Genomic DNA, 22,432 nt, shown 5'->3' with positions numbered 1-22,432 from the left:
GCCATTATATGCCCTCCGAATCCTCAGGTATTGTCATTGACCTGCTGATCACCCTACTTATGAATCCTTGGGACTTCGGGGACTTTCTATTTGCCCTACAGATGAACTCTTTTCCATAGGTTGTCTCCCTCAATTAGAGTGTGAGCTTATTGAAAGTGGAGAGACTGTCCCATTTTTTTTTCATTTATTTCCCTAGGGCTTTGCACAGTGCTTGGCACATAGAGAATGATTTGAGTCATTAATGAGACTTTGTAACTGATTGCATATAGGTGAGATCTAAAGTATCAAGGATGAGTCTTGAGCTATGAACCTAGGTTACTTGAAAAATGGTGGTATCATCAACAGAAATGGAGAAGTTTGGTGGAAGAATGACCTTGAAGAAAAATATACCATTTAGGGTTTTAAAAATACCAGATAAATAGAATTTAGATAGCCTATGGCACCTAATAACAGAGTATTATGAGAATATTATTGTGCTGCATAACATTCCATTCTGTGGGATTAGGGTGGAGTTAGATTGTGATGTACCTGTAAGGATGGAATTAATACCATTGAGGTCCATGGCTAGCCTAGATCGTTGCTGACCAGATGTTTTGATTTGATGGCACTGAAATATAAGTCAACATTCTAGTAGGTTTTTGATGATGTATATTGCTCTCCTAAGTTCAAGCTTTCCAAACCACTTTGCCTTTTAAAATAGCAGTGAGGAGCCTTGTGAATAGAGAGATACAGACAGAAAAAGAAAAAGCATCTGTGCACCCAAGGATGCAGGAAAACTGGACAAGAGAGGGCCACAATTCTACAGGCAGCAGGACATAGCCTGGAAGTGAGGAGAAAGGAAGGAGGTATTTTGCCCAGTTATGGCTAGAGAGAGAATTTCTTAATTAAACACGGAACAAAAGTGATTGTAAAAGACAAAATGTACAGTTTTGGTTACATAACATTGAAAAGCTTTTCACAAACAAAATCAATGCAGCCAGCATTAGAAGAAAAGCAGTTAATTGTGGAAACTAGTTGTAGCAAATACAGTTAATAGAAGATCCATTCATTCAACAGATATGTAGCCAAGGGACATTGGCAAAAAATTTCCAAAAGAAGAAAGATAAGTTAGGTACAATCATATGAAAAAATGCCCCATATCACTAACAATAGGAGATAAATTAAAACAACTCTAGATTTTCACTTCACATCCACCAAATTGACAAAGATAACAAAATGACAAGAGATGAAAATGGTAATTATCAAAGGGCCTAAGTGAAGACTGGCACATTAATGTATTATTTGTAGAGAGCTGTGACTTGGTCCAACCATTCTAGAAAACAATTTAAAATTATTTCCCCCAAAAAACAACAAAATGCACATGCCCTTTGACTTAGCAGTATCACTGCCAGGCAATATACACCAAAGAAATTAAAGACAGAGAGAAAAGTCCTATAAAAACAAAAATATTTATTGCAATAGTTTTTGTAAGAGCAAAGAATGGGGCAGGGAATGGGGAATAGATGCCCAATAATTGGGCCTCTCTGCAGAAAAGTGGTGGACTATGCATGTGAAATGAAGCATACATTTTTAGACATGGCCATTATGTTTTGTTTTTGGTTTTGGTTTTTTGTTGTTGTTTTTTGTTGGTTTTTTTTTTACCTGACTATACTTAGTGGTTACAAGAGAAGATCCTATTGTTGGTGATGTCCATACCAAGGGACAGTGATTTTTTTTAAATGACAATAAAACATATTACAAATAAAATTAAAAATAAAGAACTTTTTAAATTTAAATTTTTTAAATGTAAAAATTTTAAAACCAACTTTCTTTAAAAGACAGGTGAAGAATACAGAGTTGTGGATTGGGGTAGTTGTGGGACCTGCAATCAAGGCTAGGGCCCATAAATTTAAGAACCAGGTGGCCCAGGTAGGTATCCTCATTATGGCAATTAGGGCAAGCCATCATTTTTCATGCTGTAGACTAAGGTCATCTAGCCCACTAGTGTAACTAGTCCTGGGCTCAGGTTGGGAAAAAAGTAGTCTTGGAAGGGACAGCAGATGAAACAGTCACGTCGGGGCAAATAGAGGTTTCTAGTTCCTAGGGAAAGGCCATTCTGGGCTGATGTGGACCCGGGTTTGCAATGTTGGGACCTAATTGGCCCACTGGTGCATTGTCAGCACTTAGTCACTCGCTTAAACTGGCCTTGGGGGTAGGAAAGCTGAGATACCTCCTCCTTTCCCAGCAAAAACCAAAACAAAACAAAATAAAAATTCCAAACATAGCCATGATTCTTCAATAACAAGAAAAGTCTGGCTGTAAGCACACTGTAAGGGGGTGGCTATGAAAATAAGGTCACAGGGATTAAAAAAAAATACAGCACCACACATTTTGGGAACAATTAAATGGAATCAGGCAGGCACTGTGAGGAAGCTATCTGGTTGAAAAAGTCTTTAAATTCAAATCTCCATCTCAGTAATACAGATGGAGATAAGGGTGGCATTGGTCCTCGGCAAGCTTTAGCCCTCTCAGTATTTGAATTAATGGGTCCATGGATAAGTTTCAGAGGTTCCATTAACTTAGATGGGAAAAAATGCATCTTTGTTTTCACTAACCTTTGGTTTCTTTGTAAACCTGTGTGACTTATTTATGCATTTAAAAACAGCATTCTGAGAAGCCCACAGGTATTACCAGACTCTCAATATTTGGGTCCACTACACAAAAAAGGTGAAGAAAAGGGCAGCTAGGTGGCACAGTGGATAGAGCTCTGGCCCTGGAGTCAAGAGGACCTGAGTTCAGATCCAGCCTCGGACACTTGACACTTACTATTTGTGTGACCCTGGACAAATTACTTAACCCTGTTGCCTAACCAAAAACAAAAAAAGACATGGCTTGAGGCTGGCGTTGGTAGAGGGGAAGTTTAGAGAATGGCATGGAGTGAGGGGAGCTTGAAGGGACATGGAAGGAGAGTGAAAATTACGGTTCTGTGTTTAGACAGGGAGTGATTCTGTCTCATGACACTGGGTCTGATTGGGAACTTCTAATTTTTTTTTTGTGGGAAGAAGGGGAGGATATATAGGTGGGAGAGGACAGGATAAAAGACAGTCAGTGAGCAATAGCTTCCTTCTTCCCTCCATCCTTCACAAAGCTACCAAATAATCTTCCTAATGTACAGGTCCAATCTAACCATGTCACTCTCCTGGGAGAAAAAATGCAACCAGCCTTACATAGCTCTTCTTGCCTTTTCAATATGTTGAATATTATTGATCAGAGCAACATTATTATGGGTTATGCCTGTACATATTCTTGCCTAATCAAATTATTTCTAGAGAAGTTTTAAAATGAATTCCAACCTACCAATTGATCTTATCAATGGTATCAATGCTACTAGTCCTTCCAATGATGCAGCTCCCATCCCATTCACGCCCACTTAGCCTGTACCAGTCTTGTTTATGCTCTCCAGCAGATACAAGTCAAGGGTCCACCCAAGGTGCTGAGAGCCCTCCTCAAGTTACTGGGACATTATATTGTAATGCCTATGGATGTAGGGGTTGTCCTTGCTGAAAGTACAGGTGACCAAAGATAACATCATGGTTATCTTTGCCCCCTTTGTCTCTGGGAATTTAATCAATTAGCTACACCCTGTTAACAATCAGCTTGGCTTTTGGCCTTGGCCATATGAATTCTTAACTTGAGGTACCGAAATTGGTTACATTTATTTTGACAATAGTATTTCAATATAATTGCTTTCCTTTGTATTACTATGTGTTCTATTTTATACATTAAAAAACATGATTCTGAGAATGAGTCCATAGGTTTCACCAGGATATCCAAAGAGATCTTGGTCGAGGATCAATACCTGTCAGGTCTATGTGGTTCCTTTCTCTGCTACCTTATTTATGTAGTTTATATGTCAGGAATTCAGTCATAATAATCCAGAACTCTCAGGAAAATTCCTGATGTTTAGGTAGATGTCTCTCTGCCCTAATATAAATTTATATTTATCTCTTGTTGTCCGACTCTTCATGACCTCATTTGGGGTTTTCTTGGCAAAGGTACTGGGGTGGTTTGCCATTTCCTTCTCCAGCTCATTGTGTAAATGAAGAAACTGAGACAAACAGGGTTAAATGACTTGCCCAGGATCACACAGCTGGTGTCTGAGGCCAAATTTGAACTGACTCCAGGCCCCATGCTTTATCCACTGTACCACCTTGCTGCTCTTTATATCTATGTCTAGACAACCTTTAAATTCCTTGTGGTTGAGGAAAAAATTCAGGGTGCCAGAAGTGTTTGTATAAAGAAACAAGGCTACTAAGCCACAGTGTCTGTTGATAGGCACTGGGGAGGGGAACCTGGAGAAGGAAAATATTTTTACTTGGGACTTCCATCAGTCCCTAAAGACATAGGTGCAAGTGTGGTTTCAGCCCCAGTCTTCCACCCTGAGATGCCTAGAGGCATGGTGCTCTTCCTCCAGCTCTACCTTCTCAGACACGTATCAGTCCTACCTTTTGTTCTTCCTTCTATCTGTGCCCCATGCTGCTTAATTCTTTGTATCTCATCTCTCCAAGTCCCCACTCCTTAGTCTATATCTCTAGGTTTCCTTTCATCTATCTCTGCCTCTCTTTCTCTGTCTTTCCATATCCCTCTCTTCTCTTCTCTTTTCTCCTCTCCTTGAACAGCTCCGTCTTGGCTTAACTGGGACTAATTTTTCCTGGCTCACCACTGAAATGCTGGCATCCAAATTGGATTGCTATTTTAAATAAAAACCACAAGGCATGACTAAGTTTCTTCAGTAAATCTCAACACACTTTCTGTTGCACCTAGGTGAACTGCCTTTGATTGATTGTTTCAATGGAGAAGTCTAAACTTTGTTCATACCCAGTTCATTCAGATGAATAGCAATAGAATATGCAGGCACTTTCTTACTTTTCCTATATGGGCCAGCCTATTTTTTTCCAGTGTTATTTAACCACTACATTGTATTGATAGCCACTCATCTGATCTTAGTGAACAGGAAAGATTAAAAGTTGGGTTTTCCCTACCTAGCCATCACCCTGGTGATTCTGCACATACCCAGCTATGTGAAAGTGCTAAGTGCTGAGCTTTCTAAGGCTCTCAGAGTTACTGATCTTCTATCCCTTAGCTTCACTTGTTTCTATAGGACACCACTGATTTATTGTCAAAGGATAAGTGGATTGTAGATTTACTGAAACAGAAATTACCTCTGAACCTCCACCTACTAGCAAACTCTCCCTCTTTCTTTGGATTTGCTATATTTCAACAATCCTTAGTCATGCAGTATTGTTACACTGGAGATGGCTCTCCATAGAAGTAGACACATCTGCTTGGATACTGTATTCAGCATCTACTTATAGCATAAAATCAATGAACAAGTGGACAGTACATAATAAAAAGGAAAGCATGCATAATAACACTTCTACCAAGAGACTGCAAGCCTGCCATTTTTCTAAACCCCAGAAAGCCCCCTTAGACAGTATGAAAATTGATTCAAGATTTTCAGGTTACATGATAAGATGAAGAACTAGATATTTTCTCTATTCCTCACAAACTCTCAGAAATTCCCCAAAAGAGGAGTTATGTAGAAAAGGTAAAACAATTGCAGACATCTCAACAGGCAAAGACACCAAGAGGTTGATTAAGGCAACAATCTGATGAATTAAGAGCACAAAAGATAATCCCTAATATGCTTTCTCAGTACCCCCTTCCCTCTCCAGACCCCAAACTCTGGCAGAGTGACAAAACCTAGCCAGTGTTCTTGTGCTCTGGGATCAACCCAGCAATTTTCTTGCTGCTATTTTAGTCTCTGTCAGCAAACTGGCCCATGTTTTCACCCCACCATTCTGTGGCAAAAAAGCAGCAGACCTCAATTGTGCCCACCCCATTGTGTGGGAAGGTACAGGAAAGTAGAAATGTTTGTGCTTTGCCTAGGGCATGGCCAAATGAAACAGCAGTGCTCAGCCAGGAAACTGAGGCAGAAAGTCAGCACACGTTGGGGGTTGCACCAGACCTGAAGGAAAGGGCACTAGCACCTACCTCAATTGGGGCCAGTTTAGTTTCCCTTAGCCCCAGAAGTCGTTTGGGGGCAGGAACCGAGGATGGTGAAAAAGTAATTCCCCAATGTGGGAAGAGGCTGAGATGCCTTTGAGGTTCAGATCCCATAGGACCTGACATCAAAGGGGAAGGAGCCAGAAAGTGAGAGATAGGAGAATATATGGGGCAAAAAACCCCCTGAAATTACCAAGTATCTGAGGAGATAGAAAGTTCAGATAAAAACTTAGAGCACATGCAGTTAAATCAATGAAGAAGATATTAAAACAGAAGAGAAGATGGCCTCTAGAACATCTAAATGAGTTTGAGACTCATTACAAGACAAATGAAATTGAACTAACCCTTAATTGAGCAAAGAACCCTGCAGATTCCCAAGAAAACATAGTGTCACAGCAAAATACTCTTGAATCGTTCAAGCAAAAAATAAGAATTTTGAAAACAAATTAAAAAGGGAACAAATTGCAGTATTTATGGCCCACTGAGCAGAAATAATTAGCAGAATAGAAAAACTTGAATCCACGTCATTGACTGTTTCCAAAAAAACCAGCTTAAAGATCATAAATATTCTAGAACACGACAATTAAAAGAAGAAGAAATACTATGAGAAAACTGCCCAGAACTTCCAAATACAGAAAATAGTGCCAATTTAAAGAACCCTAGATCAACTCCAGGAAAAAAAAAACACCCCAAAACTATTCTGCAAACTCAATGTGCCTAACCACTAACAAAATTCTATATGTGAGACATGTAGAGTTAAATTCAACTATTCCAATTTCAGAAACTGCTTCAACCTAGGAGTTGTAGGAAATAAGCATGTTGAATTTATTTTCCAGCTGATACTCCTCTTTAAGTAGGAAATAGGGGCCTGCTTGATGCCCAACTCATGTTTCACGTGAGGCTCGTCTTTAGATAAAGAGACAAAAAGCAGGAAAGCATCTTGGGCCTAGACCAGGGGAAAGAACTGGGCATCTGGAAGGATCTGAGAAAAGATCTAAGTTACCATTGGAAGTGATATTCTTGGTCTTGACTGTCTTTTTTTTTTGGCAATTGGGGTTAAGTGACTTGCCCAGGGTCACGCAGCTAGTAAGTGTCAAGTGTTTGGTCTGAGGTCGGATTTGAACTCAGGTCCTCACTCTATCCATTGTGCCACCTAGCTGCCTCTTGGTCTTGACTGTCTTGTCCTGTTAAGAGTAACTAAATCTCATCTGGCCATAGCTAGCCAGTTAGAGAGCAGGCTAATTAGACTCAGTAGCTATCCTTGGCAGAGATGGCCACCCACCACCATTGTCAGTCCTGGCATCCCTTGCTCTCTGACCTTGGCCTTCAATACGACATCTCTGTCTCTGGTGTTCTCTCCTCATGTTCTGTCACCAGCTCTAGCCAAGTCTGCATCATTCTGAGTAGGGTAGAGGAAGAGCAGATGGAGCAAGGAGGCGGGGGTGGGGAGCCTATCTGCGCATTTCTTCTGTGACAGCTTTTACACAGTGTCTCTTGCAGACTTCCCTATTGCAATGATTTATAGATTGTTCACAACCTCTACGGGCATCTCCATTGCCTTTTGGGTTACCCTCAGCTTCAATTCTTTGTAGATTGTAGTATTCTAGAGTGATAGCCCCATAGTTCTATAGGAGTTCATAGCCATACAAAGTTACTGGGAGACTATTCGTATGGATATCCACTAGGTGTGGCTGGTATATGAACAAGGCATTCTGGCACTGTGATGATCAGTCTAGTGTGTGCTAGCACACCCCACCCATGTTCTATGCATGCCTATGGAAATTTCCCATAGGCAATCAGCCTACTCTCTTCCTCACATTCAATTCTGGGTCAAGCTCAGTGTTCATTTGTCACGTCTGATGGACTAGCTCTATGTGTTGTCCATTCTGCTGTATATCTTTTCTAGACAATAGACATTCTTCACCCATTTCATTTTTCTTGTGGATTTTCATGCCACACTTAAAAAAACCACTCCTTAGAGTGGTTATAAGCCATGGGAGTATCAGATTTAGATAAAAAAAAAAAGATGGAGTTCAAAATCAGCTCTGCCACTTACTACCTATGTGGCTCTGGACAAGTTATTTAATCTCTGAGTTTATTCCTCTATAAATAGGAAACTGGATTGGATGCTCTTTAAGGTCCCTTGTAACTTTAAATCCAAGAAATAGGAGAATGGAGATATTTAATAGGATTTTTTTTTAACTCTTAGATTCATTACCAAAGCAGATACAAAAAGTTGAGGCTATAACACTTATGGCTGTAGAAGGCAACTAGGAAAGTTGACAGTTGATTCAAGCAAGATATTGGCCTTTCCAGGTAAATTGAAATTTCAGAAAAGATACATTTAAAAGAGTTGGATTGATGTACCAGAAAATTTGACATTCTTAAAACCATTCACAAAGTCTCCCTCCTCTCATATCTCTCTCTCTCTCTCTCTCTCTCTCTCTCTCTCTCTCTCTCTCTCTCTCTCTCTCTCTCTCTCTCTCTCTCCCCTCCATCTTTCTTTCCCTTCTGTCTCCCTATTTCTCTGTCTCTCTTCTTGTCTCCATGTGTCTCTCTGTCTCTGTGTCTGTCTGTCTCTGTCTCTCTCCCTTTCTCAACTATTGGCCTAAGTTCTCAGTCTTTTCTTTTCCAAATACAGGTTCACAATAGGGCCAAGTTATAAAATGATTAAAGGGACACTGGGTATGCTCTATATGTTGCATATCTATATTAAGGAGTCCATTACATTAAAGCCTTCGAGAAGTTTAGAAGAGGGAGTGGCTAGAGGGCTACTTTTGGAATCAGGAAGACTTGAGTTCAAATCCTATCTCTGACACTAACTACGAAACCACAGTTGAGTCACTTGGCCTTCTTTGCCATGTCTCATGCAAATCTCTGTAACTGGCAGCTTATTTTCAGATCTGTATCAATTGGTGTGCATTTCTCCATCAAGATTTCCCATTCAGATGAGATCACAGATCTGAGCCCCCAAGCAAATAAACAACCAAAAAAGATAGTTACAAACAATAGTTGTAAAAGTTGAGGTTTCAGCTACTAGAAGATGTGGAACAGAGCTATATTTAGCATTCATTTAAGGCATGTCTCTTTGCATATCACTGTGATTCTGGTACAGGCTGTTACTGTTTCTGTGAAAGCTGGCTCCTGCATGAGCTAAGTGGGTCTGTAGAACAGAAAATGAAGTGGGTGGTTTGCTGACAGCTCTTATAAATACCCCAGTATTTATTTAATGGAAGAAACACACAGAAGGAACATACAATGCATTAAAGGAAGGAACACAACTTAACTCCATTCATCCCCTCAGCCCAGCACCAGGACTGCTCTGTACAGGGAGCTCCCATTGGGGCCAGCTGTAGCTTTGTGCTCAGAAGGACACCTGCCTAGCTTTTGGAGGAGGGGAGAGAATGAGAATAATGAAGCTTTTGTAAAAGACCAAGTGGTTTGTTTTAGCAGAATTTTTTCTGATATAGATATTCAAATGTTTTAAAATTAATTTACTGAAAGTCTAGTGTCCTCTCTTTGGAGCACTTACAGAATGTTCCTGGTTTAGGGAGACCTGCCCCATAAACAGTCCTTCAGAAGAATGAAGTAGAATCACTCGGGATCTTCCCTGCAAAGAACTTGAGGGTTTTCATAACTTTGAATCAGGAGGCTGGAGGAGTAGGGAAAACAAAAAAAAACAAAACACTGAATTTGGACTCAGATGATCTAGGTTTAAATGTTGGCTTGTTGTGTGATAGAGGTTAAGCCACATCGACTCTCTGCTCTTCATTCATATGCCGTCATACTACAACAATTCTCTGATCTCCAAGGATGTAGAAGGCTGCTTATCCATGCCTGCCCATCAGAGACATCTCTTACGCATGTCCTCCAAAGAATTTTCCACAGCAAGACGACTCAATATTCCATCACAGTGTATAGAACACAGTGACCTGCCCACTGATTGGCTCACACTCACCGTGTCAATAATTCATTGTTTTTTCTTGTCATCCATTTCTTCAATAACATCTTTGCCCCATTTCTCCTGTATACATTGTTTGTTATATGTCACAACCTGCTCATGCCCACCCCTGTGTATCTTTCCATGATGTCACTACCTTCCTAATGTCCACTGGCAGCGACGCCAGTGGCTTAAGAGAGGCATGAATGAAACGAGGATTAGAAAAGGAGCAAAGCTGGTCATGTGGTGAAAGCCAGGAATAACAGATAGGTAGTTTCAATATCCCAGTAGTGCCTGTGATATGCACAAACATGTTTCAGTACTTGTTTTCTGGGACCATTATTGGTTTTCCAGTGGCTCAGAATTCCTCTTCCTTTTTAGGAAGGAAGGAAACAGGCCTTTATTAAGCACCTACTATGTGCCAGGCACTGCATTAAACACTTTTCAAATATTATTTCATTTCATCCTCACACCCTGGGAGGTAGGTGCTGTTATTATCCCTGTTTTATAGTTGAGGCAACTGAGACAGACAGAGGTTAAGTGACTTGCCCAGGGTCACACAGTTAGTAAGTGTCTGAGGCTAAATTTGAACTCAGTCTTCCTGACTCCAGGCCCAGCACTCTATCTACTGAGCCACCAGTTGCTTCTTATTGAGTCCTAGCATGTTAATCAATCAAACAGTCAACCTTTATTAAGTGCCTACTATGTGCCAGGCAAAACACTGGGGATTTTTTTTTTAAAGAGCTAAAAGTGGGGCAGTAGGTGGCGCAGTGGACAGAGCCCTGGCCCTGAAGTCAGGAGAATCTGAGTTCAAATCTGGCCTCAGACCAAATACTTGACACTTACTAGCTGTGTGACCCTGGGCAAGTCACTTAACCCCAATTGCCTAAAAAAAATTTTCTTTTAAATTAAAAAAAAAAGAGCTAAAAGATAGTCCTTATCCTCAAGGAATTTACAATCTAATGGGAGAGACAACAGGCAAACAAACATATACAAAGTGAGCTATACACATGACAAACAGGAAATAATTGAAAGAAGGAAAGCACTAGAATTAAGAAGGGTTGGAGGCTTCCTGTAGGAGGTGGCATTTTAGTGGGAACTTGAAGTCAGGGAGGTCCCTAGTGGGAGTGGAAGAGCAAGAGCATTCCAGGCATGAGGGACAGACAGAGCAAATGCTCAGGGCATATATTCTTTGGTTCTGCTTATTTTATCCCGCGTCAGTCCAGCTAACCTTTCATATTTCTCTGAATCACTCATCTATATCCTTTCTTGCTGCTATGGTCAGAGAGTCCCCAGGTGATAAGCAGCCAGTTGGTTCCATTTCCTTGCTACGCCATGAAGGGCCACTGGAATCTATTGGCTCTTTATTTCTGCCTCTGTAAGGTCATCTAATCCACCACTGCTACTCTCCAACTGTTTTTAAGAGATGAGTAATATGAGGTTCAGAGTATTTAAGAGGCCTGTCTAAGGTCACGGAGATGATCATTGGCAAGACTGGGATTCAAAGGAACCAAAATTTAGTGCTAGAAGAGACTTTAGATGTCAGTCATAGGGTCATGCATCTAAAGATGGATGGGACCTCAAAAGCCACACATCCCAACTCATTCATTTGACATTTGAGGAAACTGAGGCCAGAGGGGTTAAGTGACTTAAGATCACACAGGTAGATGCTACTACTACTATTAATAATAATAATAAATTATATATATATATATTTATATATACATATATAGCACTTACTATGTGCCAGGCACTGTGCTAAACACTGGAGCGCAGATTCAAACCCAGTCCAAATTCTTAGCTTCTTCTTTTTTCTTCCAGGATTTGGTCATTTAAGTGGCCAGGTTCCAGACACAACCAACTGTTTAGGGCATAGGGGTGAGCTTGGATCCAGAGCCAGGCTTTCTTGTTGTCCCAAGTTCTGGGTTAAGGCTATTAAATAGGATTGAACAACTCAGTCTATGAAAAGTAACTGGAAACAGATGGGGAGGGTCCATCTGCAGAGCCAACTCTGAGTGGTTAGGCAATGACCTTGGAAGGACAGGGATAATTTAAGGCTTTTGTTGAACAAGTAAATATGATTCTCACTACTCAACAGGACAGAGTAAAAAGAGAGTGGAGCCCATTGAGGGGCAAAATGTATCAGAGAGGGACAATTTGGCAGACACTTGTGAAGAGGGTTGAAATCTCTTTATCTAAGATGTAAGTTACCCATATGTATTCTAGAACTGTAATTTCCCTGTCTACAATTTGCACTCATGTATATTTTTACTTGGTTCTCTGATCACCTGTGCTGAACTCTTAAAAGAGTCTTTAACTGGAAAGTGACCATTTCAGTACATGACATGGAGGGGAAAATAGATACAGAAAGGGAATAGCTCTATGCTGTCCCTACAAGGACTGGAAATAGCTTCTTACTTTTCATTAGTTCATACAATCACAGAATTTGAGGGTCAAAGGTAACCCTAGCTGTCATCTAGTCCAACCCATTTAGGGAAGTAATACAGCATTTCTGCATGAAAACCTACAGAAAGGAAATTGTCTCTCTCATTTTCATATGCTGTGTCTTACATTTTTTGTTAAAGTGAGTAATAACAGAGTAGCTGGATGTTGCAGTGGATACTAAGATACTGGCCTAGGATTCAGGAAGACCTGAGTTCAAATCTGGCCTCAGACACTGACACTTACTAGCTGTGTGACCCTGGGCAAGTCACTTTACCCCATCTCGCAAAAAAAAAAAATTAAAAAATAAAGTTAACCTATCAGATTGGCTAAAATGATAGAAGAGGGAAATGACAAATGTTGAAGGGGTAGAGGGGATATAGAAAAATTGGGACACTAATACATTGTTCATGGAACTGTGAACTAATCCATTTTTGAGAGCAATCTGGAAGTATGCCCAAGAGTTACAAAACTGTGTATGCCCTTTCACCCAGCAATACCACTATTAAGTCTGTTTCCCAAGGTGATCAGGAAAAAAGGAAAAGAATCTGTATGTTCTAAAATATTTATAGCAGCTCTCTTTGTGCCAGCAAAGAACTGGAAAATGAGGGAATGCCCATTAATTGGAGAATAGTTAAATAAGTTGTGGTAAATGATTGTGATGGAATACTACTGTGCTATGAGAAATGATGAGCGGGTTGATTTTTAGGAAAAAACATAGAAAAATGTACATGAAATAATGAAAAGTAAAGTGAGCAGAACCAAGAGAATGATATATACTGTAATAGTGATATTGTTCAGAGAACAACTATGAATGACTGTTATTCTGAGTATTATAAATATGCAAATTAGCTACAGAGAACCCCCAAGGAAGATGCTATCCACCTCCAGGGAAAGAACTGATGAATAGAAGTATGCATAGTATGGGTGTGTGTGTGTGTGTGTGTGTGTGTATAAAATGGTGGTTTTCTCTATGTGGAGTGGGGAAGCAGGGACACAGTTCAGAATTTAAAATGAACAAAAAACAAATTAAATTAAAAATAAAGTGAACAATACCTTGTGTGATCCCAGTGATACTTTTTGGAATTGATTAGGCCCAAGAACAGATGAGGGAAAAAAGTAGGAAAAGTTGCCACCAAAGTTAACCTCCAACCATGCTTAGTAGTCACTTGGGTCCTGAAGTCCTTGAGATTTAATGAGTTCTGGGTTAGCCTAATCCACAGGAGAGATGATAATGCATGTATACAGGGAAATGGACAATTCCACTGGAACAGAGTGTGGGGGGGAAGGGCAAAGGACTTTTGTATTCCCTATATGCTTTCCACAAGTCTCTGCTGGTCTCCATGGCAGCAATAGCCATAGATAGGGAAGGAAGGAAACTACTTCCTTGTAAATTTCAAAGTAAGACATCAAGGAGCTAATAGTTTGGAGATATTTTCTTTTCTTTTTTTGGTGGGGCAATTGAGGTTAAGTGACTTGCCCAGGGTCACACAGCTGGTAAGTGCTATGCTGTCTGAGGGCAGATTTGAACTCAGGTCCTCCTGATCTCCAGGGCCAGTGCTCTATCCACTGTGCCACCATGCTGTCCCTGGAGATGTTTTCTAAAAGAATTCAGCTACATCACATATACCACTCATCATGGTTTCAAAGAATAATGTTAGATTTCAGAGTAAAATTATGTTACTCTAATGTCTACTCTCAATTTGTTTTTAAGTTAAAACTGTGATGGACTTTTAGAAGTATTGCCCTGCCATGTGTTGAGATACATTGCCCTGGCTTTTTTTTTTTAACCTGAAAAATTCAACTCAATTCAATTTGCATTTGCTAGTGCAATGCTAGGTACTGAGGATACAAAGAGAAAACCTGACATGGCCTCTGCACACACATAGATAAGTAACTACAAGATAATTTGAGTTGGAGGGAGTGGGAACTAGTGCCCAGGGGCACAAAGAAAGGCTTCCTGTAGGGCTATGGCCCCTAAACTGAGACTTGAAGGAAGCAAAAGATTCTAAGAGGTGGAGATGAGAAAGCCTAGTCTTCTGGGGTTTGGCAAAGAGATGATGCAAAGGCTTGGAGGTGTGAAATGGAATGCTGATTTTGATGAACAAGAAGTAGGCCAGTTTGGCTGGAATAGGGTGTGCTTGAAGGAGGAGTACCTCAATAGTGGAAAAGTAGGTCTGAGCCTGAAAATGAAAGACATAAATATCATGGCCTAGAGGCAATGGGGAGCTACAGTCAGCCTTTCTATTGGAAAGTGACATAGTCATACCTATGCTTTAGGAATATTCATTTGTTTGGAGACTATGTGCCTGAACACCAGAATAAGTATTGGGGATACAAATACAAAAATGAAGACCTTGGAATTTATACCTTCTCGATATCCCATCCCTCTGATTGGAGAGGGTAGAGATGGAGCTGCACCCCAAATTTTCATTTAAGGAAGGCCCCAAGGACACCTAACCCTTCCATTCCCAGCTCAGCTGCTTCCTTCTGGACTACAATGTCATACCCCTCCTCCTTTTCAACTGTTTGTGTGTCATCTTTCCCCTTCAGATTGTAAGCTCCTTGAGGGCAATGGTTGTCTCATTGCTTAGCACAGTACTAGACACAAAGAAATAAAAAACAACAGAAAGGGAAAGATAAGAGATCTCAAGAAAATTAGAGATATCAATGGGAAATTTCATGCAGAAATGGAAATGATAAAAGACCAAAATGGTAGGGATTTAACTGAAGTAGAAGAGATTAAAAAGAGGTGCTAGAATACACAGAAGAACCAAGTAAGAAAGATCTTTACATCACTGATAACTATTAGGGTGTGGTGGTTGATCTAGTGTCTAACGTCCTGGAGAGTGAAGTCAAGTGAGCCCTAGGAAGCATTGGTAACAATAAGGCTAGTGGAGACAACGGAGTTGTCCAAAAGATGGCTTTTGGCTTTCAGAGCAGAGGGATTATGACAGTAGGCAAGAACAAGGGCCCCACCAAAGGCAGCAACAAAGGAGCCAAGGAGAAAGTGGTTGATCCATTTCCAAAAAAGGATTGGTATGATGTAAAAGGACCAGTTACGTTCAACATTCGCCATATTGGCAAGACACTGGTTACGAGGACCCTGGGAACAAAAATTGCCTCTGACGGTTTCAAGGGCCAAGTTTTTGAAGTGAGCCTTGCTGATCTGCAGAATGATGAGGTTGCTTTTTGTAAATTCAAGTTAATTACTGAAGATGTTCAGGATAAAAATTGTTTGACTACTTTCCATGGAACGGACCTTACCCGGGACAAAATGTGCTCCATGGTCAAAAAGTGGCAGACTATGATTGAAGCCCATGTTGATATCAAACTACCAATGGGTACTGGCTCTGCCTCTTTTGTGTTGGTTTTACCAAAAAGCTCACCAAGCAGATCCCTATGACCTCTTATGCCCAGCACCAGCAGGTCCATCAAACTCATAAGAAAATGATGGAGATCATGACCTGAGAGGTGCAGACAAATGACTTGAAAGAAGTTGTCAATAAATTCTAGACAACATTGGAAAAGACATGGAAAAGGCTTGCCAGTCCATTTACCCTTTCCATGATGCATTTGTCCGAAAAGTCAAGATGCTCAAAAAGCCCAAATTTGAATTGGGAAAGCTAATGGAACTGAATGGTGAAGGTGGTGGCTGTGGAAAACCTTCAGGAGATGAAATGGGCACAAAAGTAGAAAGGGTTGATGGCTATGAACCCCCAGTTCAAGAATCTGTTTAAGAACTTTTAAAGATTGACAAATGAAAATTTATCATTGTGATGAAAAAAAAATCCTAAAAGATGATGCTGTCAAAATGCTGCACCCAATATGCCAGCAGAGTTGGAAAACACAACAGTGGCCATTGGATTGGAAAAGATCAGTTTACATCCCAATCCTAAAGAAGGGCAATACCAAAGAATGTTCAAATTACTGAATAATTTCACTCATTTCACACAACATTGAGGTTATGCTTAAGATTCTGCAAGGTAGGCTTCAGTATTATGTGAACTGAGAATTACCAGAAAAGCAGTCTGGTCTTCAAAGAGGCAGAGGAACTAGAGACCAAATTGCCAACATTTGCTGGATTATGGAGAAAACAAGGGAGTTCCAGAAAAACTACTTCAGCTTCATTGACTACTACATTCAAGCCTTTGACTATGTGGCTCACAACAAAACGTGGTGAGTCCTCAAAGAAATGGGAGTACCAGATTATCTTAGTCATCTCCTGAGGAACCTATATTCGGGCCAAGAAGCAACAGTTAGAACAGAATATGGAACAACTAATTGGTTTAACATGGGAAAAGGAGTATGACAAAGGTGTATATTGCCACCTTATTTAACTTATGTTCAGAGTACATCATGCAATATGCCAGGCTGGATGAACCAAAAGCCAGAATTAAGGTTGCTGAGGAAAATATCAACAATCTCAGATATGTAAACGATACCACTCTGATGACAGAAAGTAAAGAGGGATTAAGAAGTCTCTTGTTGAAGGTGAAAGAGGAAAGTGTAAAAGCTGGCTTGAAGCTTAACCACAAAAAACCTAAGATCTTGACAACTGGTCCCATCATTTTCTGATGGAGACAGAAGAAATGGGAGCAGTGTCAGATTTAATATTCCTGATCACTGCAGATGGTGACTGCAACCATGAAATTAAAAGATTCTTGTTCCTTTTAAGGAAAGCTATGGGAAATCTGAACAGCATACTACAAAGCAGAGGCATCACTTTGCTGACAAAGGTCCATATAATCAAAGCTATGGTTTTTCTAGTACCAATGTATGGCTGTGAGAGTTGGACTTAAAGGGAAACTGAGTGCTGCAGAATTGATATTTTTGAATTGTGGTGCTAGGAAAGGCTTTTGAGAGTCCATTGGACATCAAGGAGATCAAATCAATCAATACTTATATAAATTAATTGAGGCTACTCATTGGAAGGTCAAATACTGAAGCTGAAGCTTAAATAGTTTGGCCATATAATGAAAAGACAAGACTCATTGGAAAACACCCTGATGTTGGGAAAGATTGAAGACAAAAGGAGAAGGGGACGAGAGATGATGAGATGAATAGATAATGTCACAGAAACAATAAATGTAAACTTGGACAAACTTCAAGAGATAGTGGAACATAGATAGGCCTGACATGCTATGGTCACAAAGACTACTGAACAGCAACAGGCCGGGATCTGATAACTGTTTTTTTAATTTTAGGCAATTGGGGTTAAGTGACTTGCTCAGGGTCACATCGCTAGTAAGTGTCAAGTGTTTGATCTGAGGCTGGATTTGAACTCAGGTCCTCCTCATTTTGGGGCTGGTGCTCTGTCCACTGTGCCACTTAGGTGCCCCCTCTGATATTGTTAAATGGTGAATAGAGCAATAGGTGAGTAGATTAATGCAGCCTTAAGAATAGGATGGGTAGTATTGTTTAGATTATGATTTCAGAACTGCAAAGGGGAATAGAATGGGGCAAGTTTGCTATAGCAAGGCTGCTGTGGAGTAAAATAAAGCGTGGCTGGAGTTTCCTTAGATAGGTTGGGCCATGTGAGGAAATCAACAATCAGGACAGCTGGGCCAACAGGTTAAATCTTCTAGGCAATGGTGTCTTATCTCTGTGGTAAGTAGGCGAGAGATACCTAATGCTTAGCATAGTGCCTCACACATTATGGGCACTTAATACAGATACTTGTTCTGGGAGTAAAATGAAAACTAGCTGGAGTCTGCTTAAACCTTGGGAAGCTCCTTCCTCTCTTCCCAGAAGTGAGGGGACTATTGGTGCAGAATATTGTATATGTTGTCTGTCATAGTTGATGTCTTGGTTTTATTAAACTGCTTTATGTTGTCTTTTGGAAAATAATAGTAAATTTAATTGGTATAAATCACAAGAATTTAAATGGGGAAAGCAAAGTTAGAAATTTACAGGTGTCAAACTATTGACCAACAGAGGTGCCCTCCAGATGCCCTTGACCCCATAGGGGAAGGCATCACTTGAAAATCAAGATCTTATAAAAACCAGTTATCAATCACTTTTTTAGAAAGAAAAAGAGAATTACAATTTGGTAGTGTTGAAGATGATGAATTGGAGAGAGGAGAGGAAAAGCTGGATGCTAGGGGAACAATTAAAAATCTATTTCAGTAATCCTGGGGAAAGGCTCAGAGGAGCTAAAGTAGGGTGGTGACCATAGAAGTTGAGGCAGGGAGATGGATGTAAGGGGTGCCTTGGAGGTAGATGACGAGATTAGGAAATTGATTAGCCATGGAGCCAGGGGTTGTGAGGAAACTGGGAAACTTGAGGTTGATACTGAGGTTTTGGACCATCAAAACACGAACAATCCGTTAAGTGAGGCTTGGGCTGTATCCTATTTTTGGCCAATCAAAGCCAGAGTGATTAGGATTTAAGGGCATAATCAAGTAGCTCCATTTGAATTTTAATGGGCTTTATCAAAGCCTAAGTGAGTGTAAATAATAATTGTTTCTCTTCCATCCCGAAACTCTGAGGGTTTTCCCCTCCCAGACTGATTCTTTTGTGAAGACAAACTAGACCACCTTTTGACTTAATTCTTACCTAGCCTTTAATTACAGAATGGGCGTTGCCTCAGACAAATTGAGACCTGGGAAAGACCTTAGCTTAAAAGAGCCTAGGTCTCCCACTGCATCCGAGGTCATCGGCAGGCATCTTGTTCTATGTCTTGCCATTGGACTCTGATGTCTCTGAAGTGAGACTGGTCACTTTGCACAACCCTGCTTCACTTAAGTCCAATTCACTTGCAAGTCAGGACTATTCCCCTTCTGGTCTTCTTCTGGAAGGAACGGTGAGCACCACCAACAATAAAGTTTTGGGCCTGGCTGTGGGAGGGATGGCAGGAAGAAGTCATGTTCTCATAAGGCCAACAGCAATGTACTCAATGGAGGGAGGGAAGCACTTTACATCTTACTAGAGCTCGTAATTCCACAGAATCTATAGAATGCCTTGTTGTCCATTGTTTTCCTAATAGGCTGCTATTTCCCTGCTACTAATGTCTCTCCTTTAGAAATGTCAGGATGGCAGAAATTATGTGGGCTATGGGTCTTCTCCTTCTGATGTCAGGAGCTCCCTTCAAGGCTCAGCTGAAATGACCCCCCCCATCTCCCTCCCCATCCTTTCCCACTCCATTTCTATTGCCTTTTTTGAGATTACTTTACCTACAACTTAACCAAGTAAATGAGTTCTTGGGTTTGTTATCCATTTGCTAATAGATATATATTTGTGTCTAAGATTATGTTCTTAAAGTACTTCACTCTTTCAAGCAAGCTGGGGAAATCACACATACAAAGATAAACTCTGGTATAAAATAATGAATGACAAGTGTACAAGAGATGCAAGTGAAGTGGTATGGAAGATACAAGCAGGAGAGATTATTGCTAGCTATGGTGTGGGGGTGGGCATCAGGAAAGGCTTAAAGGAAGAGACAGCATTTGAGCTGGGCGCCAAGAAGCCATAGCACGTATAGTGGCCACACCCTGGTAAAACCATCTTGGCAGACGTGCTAAACCAGGTTGAGGGCATTGATTTAGAGTTGAAAGTAGTCATCAAGTCTAACCCCACCCCGCTCCCATTTTGTAGATACTAATACTGAGGCTCTGAAAAGCTAAAAGACTTGCCCAAGGTCACACAGGTAATGAGTTACTATAATAAACTGCAAGTAGAAAATTTTTTTTTTACTATTTTTAGCTAATGTTGTGGTCAATTCCACATTCTAAGCAACTAAGTAAATGACTTATTGGGTTTGTCATCCACTTACAAATAGTTATATATTTGTATATAAGATTAGGTTCTTAAAGTACTTCCTTCTTTCAAGATGATATGAGGAATATATATATGTGTGTGCATATGTGTGTATATACACGTACTCCAAAAAATGGTTGGGGATGAGATGAAAATGTTAAAATGTTTTTAATTTTAATGGAGTAGCAAACTTAGAGAAACCAACAAGACCAGACTGTTAGAAGTTTGTTTTTTTTTAGTCAATTGGGGTTAAGTGACTTGCCCAGGGTCACACAGCTAGTAAGTGTCAAGTGTTTGGTCTGAGGCTGGATTTGAACTCAGGTCTTCCTGACTTCAGGGCCAGTGCCCTATCCAAGCACCATCTAGCTGCCCTAGACATTTAAATCATTTAAATCATGTCCTTTTCTCCCCTAGTTTGAAGTCTCTGTTAATAGTAAGGGGCAGGACGGTACATTTTCCAAGTCAGCCCTCTTCCTTCAGCCTGTGAATGACATTGTCCATATGACCTATAGGATTTGGGTAAAGATAGAAAGAGCAAACGGCATGTAAAAACTAAAATTCTCAGAAGTTTAAGGTGAATTATAGGTCCAAAATTTGTTGTTCTTCCTGTAGCTCTGTTAATAGGGTTAAATACACAAGGTTTGAGTTAGTTTTCACCACATGAGCTTGTTACTAGAGAAGCAAATTGAGGAGGTGGTACTAAATTGTATTGAGTCTTATTCCTGGAAGATTTTAGCAGAATTACCTTGGAATCTCTACAAGTGACTTGGAACCAGAGAAGCAGATCCACTAGAAGGATGCTCCTTCAGAGCTACCTGAGGCCTATTCCAGGATGTCCAAGGGAAGATGTTTCCAGGAACCAGAAGACTACATGGGATCAAATGTGTGGACTGAATAAAAGATAGGCATGGGTTACCAGATTACTAGAAGACTTGATGTTATCTAATATTGATGATCATTATTATATTGCTTCTGCTTGTGTTGTTTTGTGGTGTTTATGTTTACTGAGTGGCCTTAGTGATACGTAAATCTCCTCTGTTAAATTAGTTCTTAGAGATGAGTCCTCTAAATGGTTTCATCTGTGACCTGACTTAGTTTACCTATAGAATCTATTTAACCAGGTTTGTCTCTGTAAGGAATATATGATATTATGACTCTGCTCAACGAAGTTTGTTTAACTTTTATAACACTGATTTTTGTGTGATTTTTGTATGGTTTTTTGTAATATTCATGGCCACAATATACTTGTTTACCGTTGCTGGTTTAAGTGTTCCACCTTATAGCTAGTAATCTTACTCAAATGGATTGGGCATGAGCAGCAGAGATTAGGATGATGCAGTTGAGGATAGAGGACTATACAGGTGTGATTGTGGTGTTGAACCATGAACACACTTAGCACCAAAGAGGGGCTTGTACAAAGTCAGCCACTGGGACAGAGTCAGTCTAGGTGAACCTTGTTCAACCTCTGAGTGCTCAGCTAGCCTGCAGGAGAGGGCTTCTTGGTCCACTTAGCATTATTTCCATCTCCTGCAAACTAATTCCATCTCCTACAAACTCATTCCCATCCCCTGGGGGCTACTCCCATCTCCCAATGATGCTATGATGGGGGAGGCTCCATCTTTTTTCAGTTGTGTCCCACCTGTTCAGGGTTTTCTCGGCAAAGATTTTGGAGTGGTTTGTCCTATCCTTCTACAGCTCATTTCACAGATGAGGAAACTGAGGAAAGCAGGGTTAAGTGACTTGCCCAGCATCACACAGCTAGTAAGCGTCTGAAATTTGAACTCAGGAAGATGAATCTTCCCGACTCCAAGTCCAGTTCTCTATCCACCGCACCACCTAGTTGCAAATTGTTTTAATCCTGTCTAATAAAAGCAATTCAATGTTGGAATTTGGAGGCTTGCCTCACTCCAACTACTTGATGCTTTGGGGTGCCAAAGGAGTTTATGCTCCTTTTGTATAATTACCTGAGTTTGCCTTTACTTGACCAGGGAGAGACCTGAATCAGGATTTTCTTTTACAACCATTTCGGTTTCCTTATACAGGTCATTCCTGGGCTCTGGGCCTCAGTTTCTTCATTTGTAAAATGAGGGTATTGGACTAAATGTCCTCTGAGGTCCCTTCTAACTGAAAGGGGGGAAGAGAGCAAGCATTTACATAGCGCCTCCTGTGTTTTAGGTGCATTTGCTCAAGGTCTGTGACTGTAGGTCATCAGGTTCCTTCCTCACCTGTAAAACGGATTTGGACCGC

At 40.5% G+C, this 22,432-nt stretch overlaps 1 pseudogene; it reads left to right on the top strand.

Annotated features, from left to right (window-relative positions):
* Positions 1-15,377: 15,377 nt before the first annotated feature.
* On the top strand, positions 15,378-16,167 carry LOC110209034 (small ribosomal subunit protein eS1 pseudogene; annotated as a pseudogene).
* The last annotated feature ends 6,265 nt before the right edge of the window (positions 16,168-22,432 follow it).

Source organism: Phascolarctos cinereus, unplaced genomic scaffold (assembly GCF_003287225.1).
Source record: "Phascolarctos cinereus isolate Bilbo 61053 unplaced genomic scaffold, phaCin_HiC Scaffold_1;HRSCAF=81, whole genome shotgun sequence".
Lineage (NCBI taxonomy): Eukaryota > Metazoa > Chordata > Mammalia > Diprotodontia > Phascolarctidae > Phascolarctos > Phascolarctos cinereus.
The sequence above is the reverse complement of the archived record's forward strand: the minus strand, read 5'-3'. Positions and strand labels throughout refer to the sequence as shown.